Genomic DNA, 13,750 nt, shown 5'->3' with positions numbered 1-13,750 from the left:
AATCCAGGGAGTGGCTGACCACTGAAGGCCAACAGATCTGCAGTGGCAGTTTTCCACAGGAACATGTCCCTCTTTTGATTTGTACAATAGACACTGATGTTTTGGAAGCTGTTTTTTCTGAACCCTTTGAGAAGGGAGGTTCTGTACAAACTCCAGACACTGACTCCAGACAGTGTTTACTAGTCCTGAGAAAACTGAGCTTTCATTAATATTAGTGGCTCCTTTGTGGTGCATTGACTTACCATTTCGTGGTTGTAAACTTCTCAGTCCAGTCTTCCCAGGTCTCTTAAAGGTGTGGAGCTGCTTCAGATCCCCCAGGGCAGCGGTGCAGTTGGCACCCAGCTCCTCCAGTCTGTTCCTCGTTTGGAAAAATCTCTGTAGCAAACAAACTGGAAATGCCAGGATCAGCTATCAAAGCAGTCAGTTTGTGAGATGGGTGGAGGCTTAGGGCAACCAGACTGCGTTGCAGATGGTTTGTCCAACTTTAGCTTTATAAACAGTATGTGCTCTGCTTCCTACCTCTGCGTGAGGGTATGGGAGACAGAGTGTACAAATACATCTGGAAAAGCCCCCAATACATACTGTCTTGTAATTGAGCATGTTCTAGAGAAGGAAAGAATAAATATTAGCAAATGGTTCTGACTTTACCCTAACCTTTGCAATGAAATCATTCTATAATTTATAGTTTGATTTTTTAAAATGACTTTTTATTGGATGAACAAGCTCATAGGGGCATAAAAGAGTTCTTCATCAGTCAAGAACTTATATACATGGCTCCTAAAGACTAGGCTCCTTTCTCCCCCCCAAAAAAAAAGGAGAGAGTCATGAAGAATATCTTGAGTGTGAGCTGGAATCCAGACAAAAATGGGAAAAATCCTCTTTTCGTGTTTTCTGGGACTTCACTATCTTTTTAAAGTTACAGGTTTCTTTGTGTCAGCACTCAGAAGATTTAAGGTAAGATAAAGTGTCCATTCTTTTATCTTTTTCTTTTTTTAATTCTTTTTGCCCCATCACATCTGGGATCTTAACAAACAAAACAAAACACCAACCCTTATGATTTATCAGCCCTAATTGTTTCATTGTGGGGCTTCAGAGAAGAGATCATTAGCACACCCAGACACAACGCAGATGCTTCAGTGATGACAATTCAGCAGAAGGAGTGTAGTTCTCTTTTTGCCTCCTCCATCCTAGTCCTTATCTAATCTCATGCCCCTCAACACATTTGTCATTTCTATCAGTGTGATTTGTGTTAGTGGGAGTGAAGAGGGAGGAGCAGCTCTCACAGCATGGTGGGGCTGTGCCACTGGTGGTGCTGAGCACCACTGGGCTGGGCTGGTGTTTCACTGTGCACTTTGAAGCCAGCTCCTTTACTGTGAGGTCTCCTTTGCTGTGCATGGACATGGCATATCAGGACACAGTAATGTGTATCAGGATATTAGCATGATCACCAGGGGTTAGTAGGACTTGGATATGCAGTGTCTGCCTTGGATTGTGTGTCACACCTGAGGAAACCATCCCACCATCATTACCTAAATAAAATATCTCAACTGCTGACCTGGCTTCATGCACCAGTGATGAGACCCCTTCCATGAGACTGTTCATTTACAGGCCACCTGGGTGAAAAAGCATCACAACAATTCAGCTTCTGCAGCACACTTACTTATGTCAAGTATTATTTATGAAGATTTCCCTTAAAAAAATGTCTTCTGGCCTGAGGGGAAGCAATAAATGCTCTTAATTATGTTCTCAATACAGAAGTAATCTGGATGGACAAAGGAGTGAAAAAGATGAAACAAGAGTTCCACTTTATAAAGAAGCAGTCTTCCCTCCTGCTGCCTGGCAGTCTGTGTTGGGGAGCATAGAACCTGGGGCACATCTGAGTCTGAAAATGTATAGTAAAAATTTCTATTATATTTAGAATTTTAAAACATTTTCTTTAATAAAAAACCCTAAGGAACAGAAAAGACAAGAAGGATCCCAGATATCTATCTTGGTAAGAAGTCTTTCCCAAAGAAAAACCAGTAGAAGCTCTGCCAAATTAGGATCCTTATTGCACAATTAAGTCATTCTCCTTTTCTACTGAAACCTGTGCTGCATGCAAGATTTATTCTTGTCATGAAAAATAATTCCATGGTTGTTTTTCATTTTAGTAATAAAGGCCAAACTGTTGCAGTACAGTTGCACCCATTTTAAGTTTCATTGTGTCTGCATACATAGTTGTAATTCTTAACACATTGACAACAGAAATGTCACACAGACACTGTATCTTCTGCTGTATTTTGTGTTTCTAACATCAGGAAGTCAGAAATGGGGTGAGAATGCTCATTAACTTCCAGGTTCCCAGTTCTCTTTCCACTTTCATTACCAAGAGCAGAGCTAGAAGAGCTCACAGCTGCTGCTCTTCTGCCCTGGCCAAGATATCCACAAGGACATGATACCCCTTCTTCCCCCCCTCCATTCTTTTCCATCTGGAGAGAAGAAGGGAGCTTTTGGTAGCAGCTCTGACTTTGTGATGACAAACCTGAGCCTTGTATAGCTGAAAATTCCCATCAAAATTAGTACCTTCAAAGATTAATTCCCTTCTAGAATTGACTAACAAGTCCAGAAATTTTGTGGCACAGATGCTCACATACTTCTGCTGCTCTATTTGCCACAGCACACCATTTCCCTGAATTATGCTCCTCCTAATGCACCCAACGGTTGTTTCAGAACAATGCATTACATGTCTAAGCACATTTCTTTAAAGCAGAGAAGATTTACAAACCCAGGGCACAGAGAGAACTGACTTGAGCACAGGTACCTATTTTGTACCAGAGAAGGAAACAGGGTAATCTTTGCCATTGGGACTGACTAGAACTGCCACTGCCAGTGGTACACATTTTCTTAGTGTGGGTAAAATATTGAGTGCCTTCCTTGCTGGATGTCACCTCAGTAGTTCAAGAACAGATCTTGCATTAACTGTTAGGGTTCAGCCAGTCAAAAGGAAGCACTTCTATGAAGCACTTCCATCTTCAGTAAGTCTTGTAGTTTGCTGAGTAGCTCTATGTTCTGTGTGGATAATGGCTCTGGCTTCTCAGCTGGCTGCTATACAGCTCATTACTGTGTTGATTGTGCAGTGAAGATACCAGTTTTTTTGCCAGTCAACATGCATTGATGTGAAATCTGTTCTTGCCTACCTATATCTTAAAAATGAGACTATAAATTTATTTGAATTTTTTCAGCTGCAGCACTGATAGAAGGCTGACTTCTTAAAACATGATACTGTAGGATACTTCGATTGCAGAGCAGCTTCCATCAGAATCAGCATGGCCCACACGGAGTGCATTACCAACTAAACAGACAATGTGTGTCAAAATATCATTTGGAAGCAGAAGAACATTGGCAAAGGAGTGTCCTCACTGTGTAGGTGTATTTCTAGGAGGAATCCTGTTTTGCTCCCATGATACTAGCTGTTTCTATTAATAATCACATAGGAAACAGAAGCATTAGTATAATATTAATATATATAAAATATTGATGTAGATATAATAGATTGATATCAAGCTCCTCATCCAAAAGAGAAATGTAAGAAGTTGAAGCACTTTTTGGGTGAAGTTAAATGAACTTGGACTGCAAATAGGACATGGATTTTCAACAGTGAGGAAAACTAAGTATCTGAAAAAACTCCTAATCAGAATATCTGTCAGATGAATTTAATGTAGTGTGTAATTAATTCCTGTGTACTTGGATATTCAAGATATGCAGATAAGCATTCAAGAATGAAGAATGACAAAATCTGAGGCAGAATATAGTCTTTGCTTTCATGACGATGGACTGCCAGGCCAATGTTATCATAGCTGTCATGTGGGACCAATGTTTTTTTTTCAAGGTTGATAAAAGATTTCCATGTCTCCGTCATAGTTTTTCTATGGTGTTTTTCATCTTTCTTAAACACTATTTCTCCTCCACACCCATTCTGGTGACACATGTAAGTACCAGGACTAGTTACTGGAGATGGTACAGGAACAAGTCAAGCACACATGGGAGTGTTTGAAAAGCAAGTTGCTCGATGTGTTGCAGATGTTGCTCTTCTGGAACACTGGTAGCTGTTCTGCTCACAACTCTTTAAAAAAATACACTAAACACTCATGTGAATAGCAATTTCTTCTCTTAATCAGTACTTTCACTTTGGAATAGTGTTGTTCTGTATTAGACAGGTTAGACAAGTTTAGAAAGGGAAGAAAAAGTGATGGCGAACAGAAGCCAGACTATCTCAGAGAAAAAAAAAAAAGATCTATAATGTGGAAGTGTAGTTTCTGTTCTCCACTCAACAGCATTTTTAAAAACAAGTAGAGCTCAATGTTACTTCATAGAACCTTCTCCTGAGTCTGCCACACTTGTGGGAAAAGCTAAACAAGAACAGTATGCAGGATATTATACATCACAAATACTATAAGCATTATGAATTGAAAGAAAAAAAAATCTGCCACTGCAAATTGCCTCAAAGATTTTTTTTTTTACTCTTCTCAGGCTTTCATTCTACCAAAATTAGTTTGTTTATAAACTAACAAACTTATAAGCTGTATGTGTAAAAAATTTCAGAGAGAATGGTTTTACAGATACCACATTATTTAAATAACTTTGTGACTTTTGCTTAATAAATAATAAGGGCTTCAAACATTGGCCTTCCTTTTCAGAACAAGAGTTGTTTTTAAGCAGTTAAGTATCTGGGTAGGTTTCTTCTTCTAAAGAGTGATTAAAAAATAAAAACAGATGCAGATAAGCTCTTGAATTTCAGGATCAGAAATCAAGCATTTGTTTTAAAAATATTTAATGACAAACTACATCAGTTTGAGAAGCAAACGGTTTGGAACTGTGCATCATTCACCTTCATGAAACAAAAAAAGACCAACCCTTGCAAATTGTGGTCAGACTGACATCCTAGACATGCAAGGCAAGAGATGCAGGCCAGATCCTCTGTGCATATATTTCTCCAGCCTTCACATCGTTAATTTAGACTAAAGAAACATATTTTCCTTCTCTGTCTCTTCAACCCATATTGTCCTCAAAACTCAAAGTTAAGCCTGAAGCTGGAAGATGTCACCCTCCAACATAATGTTGGTAACAGATGAATGATGCTCTGAGGCTCTGTCAGACTTGGAGATCACTGCTGATCTCCAAGTCCCCATCTAGGCAAGGGGTATTTTTCTCTGCCAAGCACTCCTGATCCCAGCTGGCTTCAGTGGGGTTTGCAAGCACAGAGCTTGTCAGAAATATGTACCAGAAAGTATCAGAATTAGCCAAATATAAAATTGGCTGCTACTATTATGACTGTGGCTTCTTATAAGTAGCTTCAAGACAGGTAAAGTTTCTGATGCTGAGACACCCCTGATGGTGCCTGTGAGGCTGAGTAGGTAGCACTGACATAAATCACCCCTGTGCTCTCAGCAGGGATGCTGCTGCTGTCCCCCAATGCAGCACTGGGGCAGCACTCTGTGAACAGCAGCAGCAACAGCAGCATCTGTGCTTCCCAAGAAGAGAAGAATGGTTCCATGGAAGAAACTTCCGCATTGCAGGCATTCCAGTTGTCCCTTTGAGCCAGAGCCATAACTCTCTCCAGATGTAACCCTTCACTTCTCCCTCTTTACAAGTTTATTTTCCTTGTAAGGAAGAAAAACATGGAAAGATTTTTGGTGGGTTTAAACCAAACTGAGAAGTACTGAATGTAAAGAATGAAGAAGGCTTTATACAATAATCAACTACAGCCTCTGAGCTGAGTCACAGACACAAAGCCATGGAAGTGTTAAACCTCATCAGATGCCCCTGTCAAGGTGAAATTCATCTTCTTGCCTAACATTGCACGGGAGAGGAGTATTTTTGTGCTGGTGTGTACACAGGAAGGGAAATCTTCCTTCAATTTATGGCTTGAACAAGGAGCTTTGTGACCTCTGTAGCTCCTGCTGCAAACTCTGGGCCAGGCTGAGGTCCGAAGGTGCTGCACACATCCTGCCTGGGAGGCTTTGATCACAGCAAATGTGTACGTACCAGGCTGAGGCAAGTCCACAGCTCTCATGCCTCTCTGTAGTTGCTCTCTGGAGCAGAAAGAAAGTACTTAGTGACAGCACTCAATTGCAACACTTCTTAAGTGTTCTCCTGGTGGGAGTATGATAATAATTCCGTATTTTAGCTTAAGTTTTGGGCATAGGTACATTCTCTTCCGGTCTTTGTGTGAAGAAGAGCATTTCCCACTCCTCGTGACTGGAGGGCCACTACAGCTTAACATCTACCTTGGGCTGACAAAACAGTGAAACACCTTTAGTTCCCCAGCCTGGGAGCTCTGCCCCTGTACTCAGCACTGGTGAGGCCACACCTTGAGTACTGTGTCCAGTTCTGGGCCTCTCAGTTTAGGAAGGATATCGAGGTCCTGGAGCAGGTCCAAAGGAGGGCAACCAGGCTGGTGAAGGGACTCCAGCACAGATCCTATGAGGAGAGGCTGAGGGAGCTGGGGCTGTTCAGCCTGGAGAAGAGGAGGCTCAGAGGAGACCTCATCACTCTCTACAACTACCTGAAAGGAGGTTGTAGCCAAGTGGGGGTTGGTCTCTTTTCCCAGGCAACTCTCAGCAAGACAAGAGGGCATGGGCTGAAGTTGTGCCAGGGGAGGTTTAGGTTGGATATTAGAAAGAATTTCTTTACTGAGAGGGTGACCAGACATTGGAATGGGCTGCCCCGGGAAGTAGTGGATTCTCCATCCCTGGAGATATTTAAAAAGAGACTGGATGTGGCACTCAGTGCCATGGTCTGGTAACTGCAGCAATAGTGGATCAAGGGTTGGACTTGATGATCTCTGAGGCCCCTTCCAACCCAGCCAATTCTATGATTCTATGATTCTATGATTCTTTATCTGACCCTATGACTATGGGCAATGCTGAGGGGACCCCAGAGGGCTCTGCTGCTTGGCCCTTCTGGTGAGTAAGAGCACAGTGGTAAAAGCTGAAGTGTTGACTGAGATACACTGTCTTTTAACCAAAATCACCAGCCCCTGCTCTCCAACCAGGGGAGCTGTGTGTGCACCCATAGCCATGCCCTTCCTCAGAGAACCAGCTGAGCTGAGAGAGGAGTTGCAAGAAAATATAACCATTTTTCTTTTTTCTTCAAGCTTTAGTCTACTGGATGGAGAAATCTCAAAATATTCAGATAGTGTTTTACCACTCCCTTTTATGAAGCTGCTGATGTACTGTACTTTGTAGGGAAAGAAAAAGTCCGTGGTTTTATTTTCTCTGAACACAGGGGTAGAGCACAGCTTTTGTGGGAACTCCAGGCAAATATTTAGCTTTTCCTGAGATTGTGGGTGAGTTGACAAGCGTAGCATATTTGTAAGCTTAAAAATGAACTCCATTAAAATAAAATAGCCAAACCAAGTAATTTCTACTTCCATCAACACTGGACATCTCCTAGGTGTTGCCAAATGAGGCATCTTGCCATTAACTTCTCCTTCACCCTGAAGCCTCATGTTAGTTCGTAGAGTGTGTCTGATGTCTAGACCTGGTCAGTGCCCTTGGGCTGCTGCTCCTTCACCCTTTGGTAAAACAAGCCCCAGAAGGAAGTTTCAGAAGCTGTGGACACACAAAGTTTAATTTTCTGGTCCAGGAATAGGCTCCATTAAGTCAATAACATAAGAACAGTAAACATGAAGGCCTTTATGCATTGGCAACACCAAACCAGTTTTGAGAAGGCCCAGAAATAGAAGACATGAGAGCATGTGAAGATCTTCCACTGAGGCATGATGGGCACTTCAATCTCCATGGCAAAAAACTCAGTGTGGAACATTCCATTTTGGTAGGTGTGAGATACAATAGTTCTTTTCCACTGTCTGAACTACTTTTTCAATAATTCACATTTGAAAGAAAAATCTGCATACACAGATGCAATAGGCAGGAATTAATTATTCCATTTTTTTATGTCGACACATAGATATCCTACAGAGTATTGTTTTTAATATTTTCTTCTTCCCCGTTTTTCTTTGGTCTGGTTTATTTAAAACATGTGAAAGTATCACAAACATACATTCCACTGCCAAAAGTTAGGTCCCTAAAACCATATGTAGATATCTAGAGTGGCTGCTTTGGGGAAATAAGGGATTCAGAGTGTGACAGAACAAGGTATTGATTTAAGTGCCTACACACAAATCATACAAATACAGGTGCTTATGCAATCAAATTGGAAAAAATTTGCCCAGTATGTTTAGGAAAGAAACATGAAAAAGTTTCTGAGCACCTGACAAGTTAAATTCCTAAATGATTAGCAGAACATGGCAGGGCTGTAAAATTTCCATAACATTCACTGGGAAGCTCAAACAAAATAGTTGGAATTCCAGGCTTCTTTGAGTTCATTTGTTATCGAGAACATTTAGATTGGTAGCAAACCTAAGGCTGATATAAGAGAAATTTAGGAGCTTTAGTTCAACAGATCAATTTGTACCACATACAAGTTGGGGCTGCCAGCCTGTGGATGTATCCAACCTTAACAATGCTTGTTCTTCTGCTGCTTTCTCTATGTGTTTACTCTTTACTGCACATATGCAGCAGTGTATCAGCATCAACACTTAATTGCCAGAGGTTTTGTGACTCATTCAGAATAACTTCAAGTCTGTGGGAGCCACTAAGCCTGCTCAGACTGTGCCTCACACTGACAGGGTCAGGAAAGGACCAAAAGGGAGAGGGACACTGCATGTATAACAGCCCCATAGGCATCACACTCAATGACAAAGAAGAGAAAGTGGATGCTAGACTTCATTCAACCTCTCAGGATCTGAATAACCATTTATTTCTCAGAGGAGTGTAACTAGGTGATGGACATGTCTGGGAAGAGACATCATTCATCCCTCCCAGGACATCAGTGCCATTCATGCAGAAAAGGATTCTGGACATTCAGGAAACACTGAGTGTTCTTCTGGCAGGCAGAGAGAGAGGACCATCCTGGGGTGGGCAAAAGCCTATGCTTTGGGCCTGCTTGTGTATTTTGTAATACAAAAGGTGCAAACCACTCACTCCTATGAACACAGACCATAACTTTCTAGCTCTAGATCAGTCCAATTGGTGGATGGCAGCCAGATCCTGTCCCTCCCTCTCCCTGCAGCACTATGGTCCCACTGCACTATGTGCTGCTGCAAACTGCAGTACAGCTGAGAGCAGAGCAAGGAACAAAGGGCTGAGATAAGCTCCTGGGCACAGCCTCTGACACCTCACATCCCCCACCTTGCACACCCAGTGCTCTACTGAAGATGTGGCCTTGGGATAGTGCATCCTGGTGGCTCTCAGTGCCTCAGCTCTCAGCGAGGGAGGGAAAAATCTCAGGTTGGCTCCTGCTGCTTCCTCCTTGGCAGCAGTCTTGAGTGTTGCCAGATGGGCTCAAGGGAGCTGCTGGAGAGCAAACCCACAGCTGTCACTTCCACCAGCTGGGTAAGGCATTGGAGTAACTAGGAGAGATGCTCTGGATTGCCTTGATGGGCCAGAAGACTGCTATTTAGGTATTAATATGCCCAATTTAGGCATCCAGAATAGGAAGTCTGCTTATGACCCTGGTGTGCAATGAGCGTTGCTCATTGTGCTGTTCATAATTGTGCCATTGTTTCCATATGCTTCCTGTTTTATTCTATCCATCTGCTGCTCCGTATTTTATATTTGAAGAGCAGGCTTTCTGTGCCACGAATTTGCTATGTGCTCAGTACATAGTAAAGGCAACATCCACATTTTGCACTTCCCTGCAGCCCCTGGTGGAAGCATTTCACAGATGAAACAGTTGAGACCGTAGGATAGTTCAGAAAAATGCTTAATTTCTACTTTGAGCACCAGCATTTGACTTGTTTGCCTGCTGTTGCCTGCTGTCTCTGGGAGCAAAAATTCAGGACTAGGAGGGGAATGTAAGGGACTGATTTTCCTATTAGCCTTTTTAAGCTGTAACAGTCATCATCAGTATGCTGAAAAGACATCTTCCTCAAAAGCTTTTGACATCATCTTTACATCTGTGACATAAGCCATCCAAAACAAGGAAATGCAGCATTAACACACAGGCTCCACTGCTACCCTCTTTGTACTCATGGTTATTTCACAGCAGCTTTGGACGTCAATATGAAGTGATCCTGCTAGGTTTAACAAAAGGCTATACCTGGCCCAAGATTTTCAAGTGTTATCATGTTTCTAATTGCTCAGCTTCAGGCAGGTCTGATTTTTCAGAGGGCACCCAGAGATTCAATGCCTCAGTTACTTCACCTTCTGCCACTACCTAGATAACTCTGATCAAAAGAAAACCAATCCCTTTAATGGTCATGTATCCAAAGTTGAAAAGAGAAGTATTTAATATAAATAGGTCTTCCCACCTGAACTGTTCTACACAACAGCTTGGAAAACTATTATTTGTATGACATTTCAGTAGTTTTATATGTGCCTGGACTGATGATAATGGAATAAGCAGACCTTTTCAGCAGGTCTGAGATGAATAAATAGCTTAAATCACAGCAGTCCCAACTACTTTCCTCATCAACTTGATTTTACTTTATTTCACTAGTTATAACTGGTGCCCCTAATAAAGCAGGCATAAGCAACTAAAAAATAACCCTACATGGTTTTATGGGTCTGTGGGGAAAGAAAGGGAGCAGTCTCATTCTTCTCCAATACAGGCACTTGAACTGCCCCCTGGAGGGTGGCGTTATCCAGCATTGATACAGCATTGTAGGTTTGCTTCAGCCTGAGAGAAAAAGGAGAGATCTGGTTTTCACCTTAAGTTTATTATCTTCAAAATGTATCTGGCACTGCTCTTTCATGGCCCTGCTGCAGATGAGGATATGAGGGATGAAGTGCTTTGCTAAAAATCACATGAAGTTTGTGGCCAAAGCAATGAACAGACAGTGTCTGCCCGAGTTCTGCCCTGCACAAGGCCATCCCGTCCCTCCCATGTCCTGATGTGTGCTGGTAACAGCAGCGGACCCAGAGGAAGCTGTAGAACCTGGGGTGGAGAAACTGTTAATAAAGCTTCAGGGTACATACTACAGGGGCAGGTGTGGGGATCAGGGCTGCCTTAGTGGCCAAGAGGAAGAGGAAGAGCTCAGCCAGAGAAAGGTCACTGGGAGAGGCTGCTTTAAGGGTTGGTCTGTAAGGAACAGGCCAGGACATAGCTCTGGTACATGGGAGATGAGCCCAGAAAGAAAATCAGGGCAAGAGATGTTACATGGAGCAACAAGAGAAGATCAGAGAGATGGTTTATCATCAGGAAGATGTATGTGTGTGAAACAGCAGGATGTAACTGGCTTGGGGTATGCTGTCCCCAGTGTGTGCTTGGCTATCTGTGACATGACCATTGCAAGCTGCTCCTCTTATAACCACTCAGCAGCCCTGCAAAAATTACACGGTTGCTGTATCTTTTCTGATAGGACTGGGCTCTGCCCAGAGCTCTCAGGAAAAGAGATGGGGGTTAGCCATGGGATGACACAAGCCTTTGGGAGACCTGCAGTGCCCAGCTGGAAACACATCACATCACAGGGCCAGAAACAACTGGTGAAGTCAGGAGTGCAGGGAGAGAGCTGGGGAGCTCCTGCTGCGTGGGAGGGCCGGGGAACTGTAGCTGCAAGAAGAGGGAGGAGCTGCAAGAAAGATGAAGGGCTAGCAAGACACCTGCCTGCAAGGAGGGCAAGTGGATTGAGACAGAGGAAAAGAGTGCAGGGAGGACACAAGGAGACCAAGCACAGAGCCCCTCACTCCTCCGGCAGCCAAGGAGGTCCCTCTCCATGCCAGGTTTGGGGCAATGCCATGCCTGGGAGCCAATCTGCATCTTTCCTGGCACTGCTCCTCCTCAGTAGTGCTGATGCTCCTCACTGCCACCTCCCCTTCTCCTGTAGACTTGCTCAGGAGGTCCCTTGGAGAGGGTAATTGAGGTGGTGGTAGTTAAAAGCTGATGCTCTTTTTAAGTGTGCTTGAAAAAGACAACTCAAATTTTTTCCTGCACTTCATTCCCACTCTCCAGAAAGAGCATTTTTGAGATAATAAAACCATCTAAACATAATCTACATATAATCAGTATACACTTGACTGAGAATATCAACTGCAGTAATGACACTTAAGAGTCCACAACGTAGTTTGAAAGATTTGGTCTCAAAGACATTTCAGTGAGTCGATGTACTGGAAACGTAATGGCTTCACACAGATGTTGTTAGCTTAGAATGGCTGGAGGGTAAAGTTCAGGCTTACTTTGTTCTACTAAATTGCAGAACAAAGACTTGGCTGGTTGCTTAGTGAAATAACATGTAATGGATACCATAGGACTGATTTTTTGTGTATATATGGGCATTAGAAAAGTCGGGTGGAGACTAAACACCCCTTCCCCCCAGTTCAAGCAGAATATATTCTCATAAATCACATGGGAATTACTGAAAAGCTGCAGACATGTTCATGAGACAAGAGATAACCTCAGCTTTCTAAACAAGAAGCAGATGGAAAGATGGCATCGGATCACTATGATCCAAACCAGTTGAGTGTGGAGGAGACAATGGAGGAAATAATATGAAAAAAGAAGCACCTAAAAGAGCAGAGCGAGATGATGCAGAAACCTTTGAGACAAAGGGGACATGTCCAAAAGACTGAGAGCTGCTGTGGTGTCAGGATTCTCCCCTCTTGTGAGAGTAACTGCAGAGAATTCCCAGTCAGACACTGGAGCAGCCCAACTGAGGAACACAATCCTCCCCCCTCATCCTGTGTTCTTGCCTAATCTATTTTTTAGTGATATCTTGTTACATCAAACATCAAATAGCACTGTTACTAATGTCTAGCTGCTTCATTAGTACCATAATAAATTAAATGTAGTATTAAAGAAACAGTAAACTTTAAAAATAGCAAACAAAACATTTCCTAAAGCAAAACTGAAAACTGAAATAGGATCACTGTTGTCTCCACTACATCATCTGGAGAGGGACTTTTTACAAGGGTAAATAATGATAAGCCTTGAGCAGCCTGGTTTAGTGGGAGGTGTCCCTACTCATAGCAGGGGGTTGGAACTAGAAAGTCCCTTCCAACCCAAATCATTCTACAGTGCTCTGAATTACCTTTTCCATTCCATCCCAGATTTAGTTGTGCCTCCTTCATATGTTAGCAAAGAATTTACTTCAGTTAGAATACTTACAATTGTATATAAGGGCTGAGGTTTTCTACATACATAGAGAAGCTTCTTAATGTATGTAACAAAACTTGATATAGAAATTAATAATTAAAAAATCCAACTTAAAAACCACTTTACTCCTGAGGGTTCCTGAGTAAGCCAGGCAAAGACATAATGTTTCCACAAAAGATTTAGTTTTTACTGGCTGGAAAATATGTCATTCTATTGCCTTTGGATAGTACAGTTTGTACCACTCCAGTGAAAGATGTTGTACAGCCTCAGCAAATACTGAAACAGTCACTTTGAAACAGCAGTGAAGCCAGAAGCTTTTAGCAGATGTTGGAACAAATTCAAGTTTCATGTCTTTGCCACCTCCTTCCTTCCTTCAAAATCAATGAAGTGAATGCAGCCCTTCATTTAAGAATGAGAGGGATTCACAGATAACTCAATAGTTCTGTCACAGCTGCTGAGATATTTTTTTCCTTTCGATAGCTAGTTACTGGGAAAATGGTCTTCCTCAAACTTTACATGAGCAATGGATCAGTTGGTCATTGTGAAAAAAATATCACTGTAGTAGATCATTAGTCTCATTATCTTCTGGGGTCAAAACTTCTAATCTGTTGTAGCT

Source organism: Heliangelus exortis, chromosome 2 (genome assembly GCF_036169615.1).
Source record: "Heliangelus exortis chromosome 2, bHelExo1.hap1, whole genome shotgun sequence".
In the NCBI taxonomy this organism is placed as follows: Eukaryota; Metazoa; Chordata; class Aves; order Apodiformes; family Trochilidae; genus Heliangelus; species Heliangelus exortis.
The sequence above is the reverse complement of the archived record's forward strand: the minus strand, read 5'-3'. Positions refer to the sequence as shown.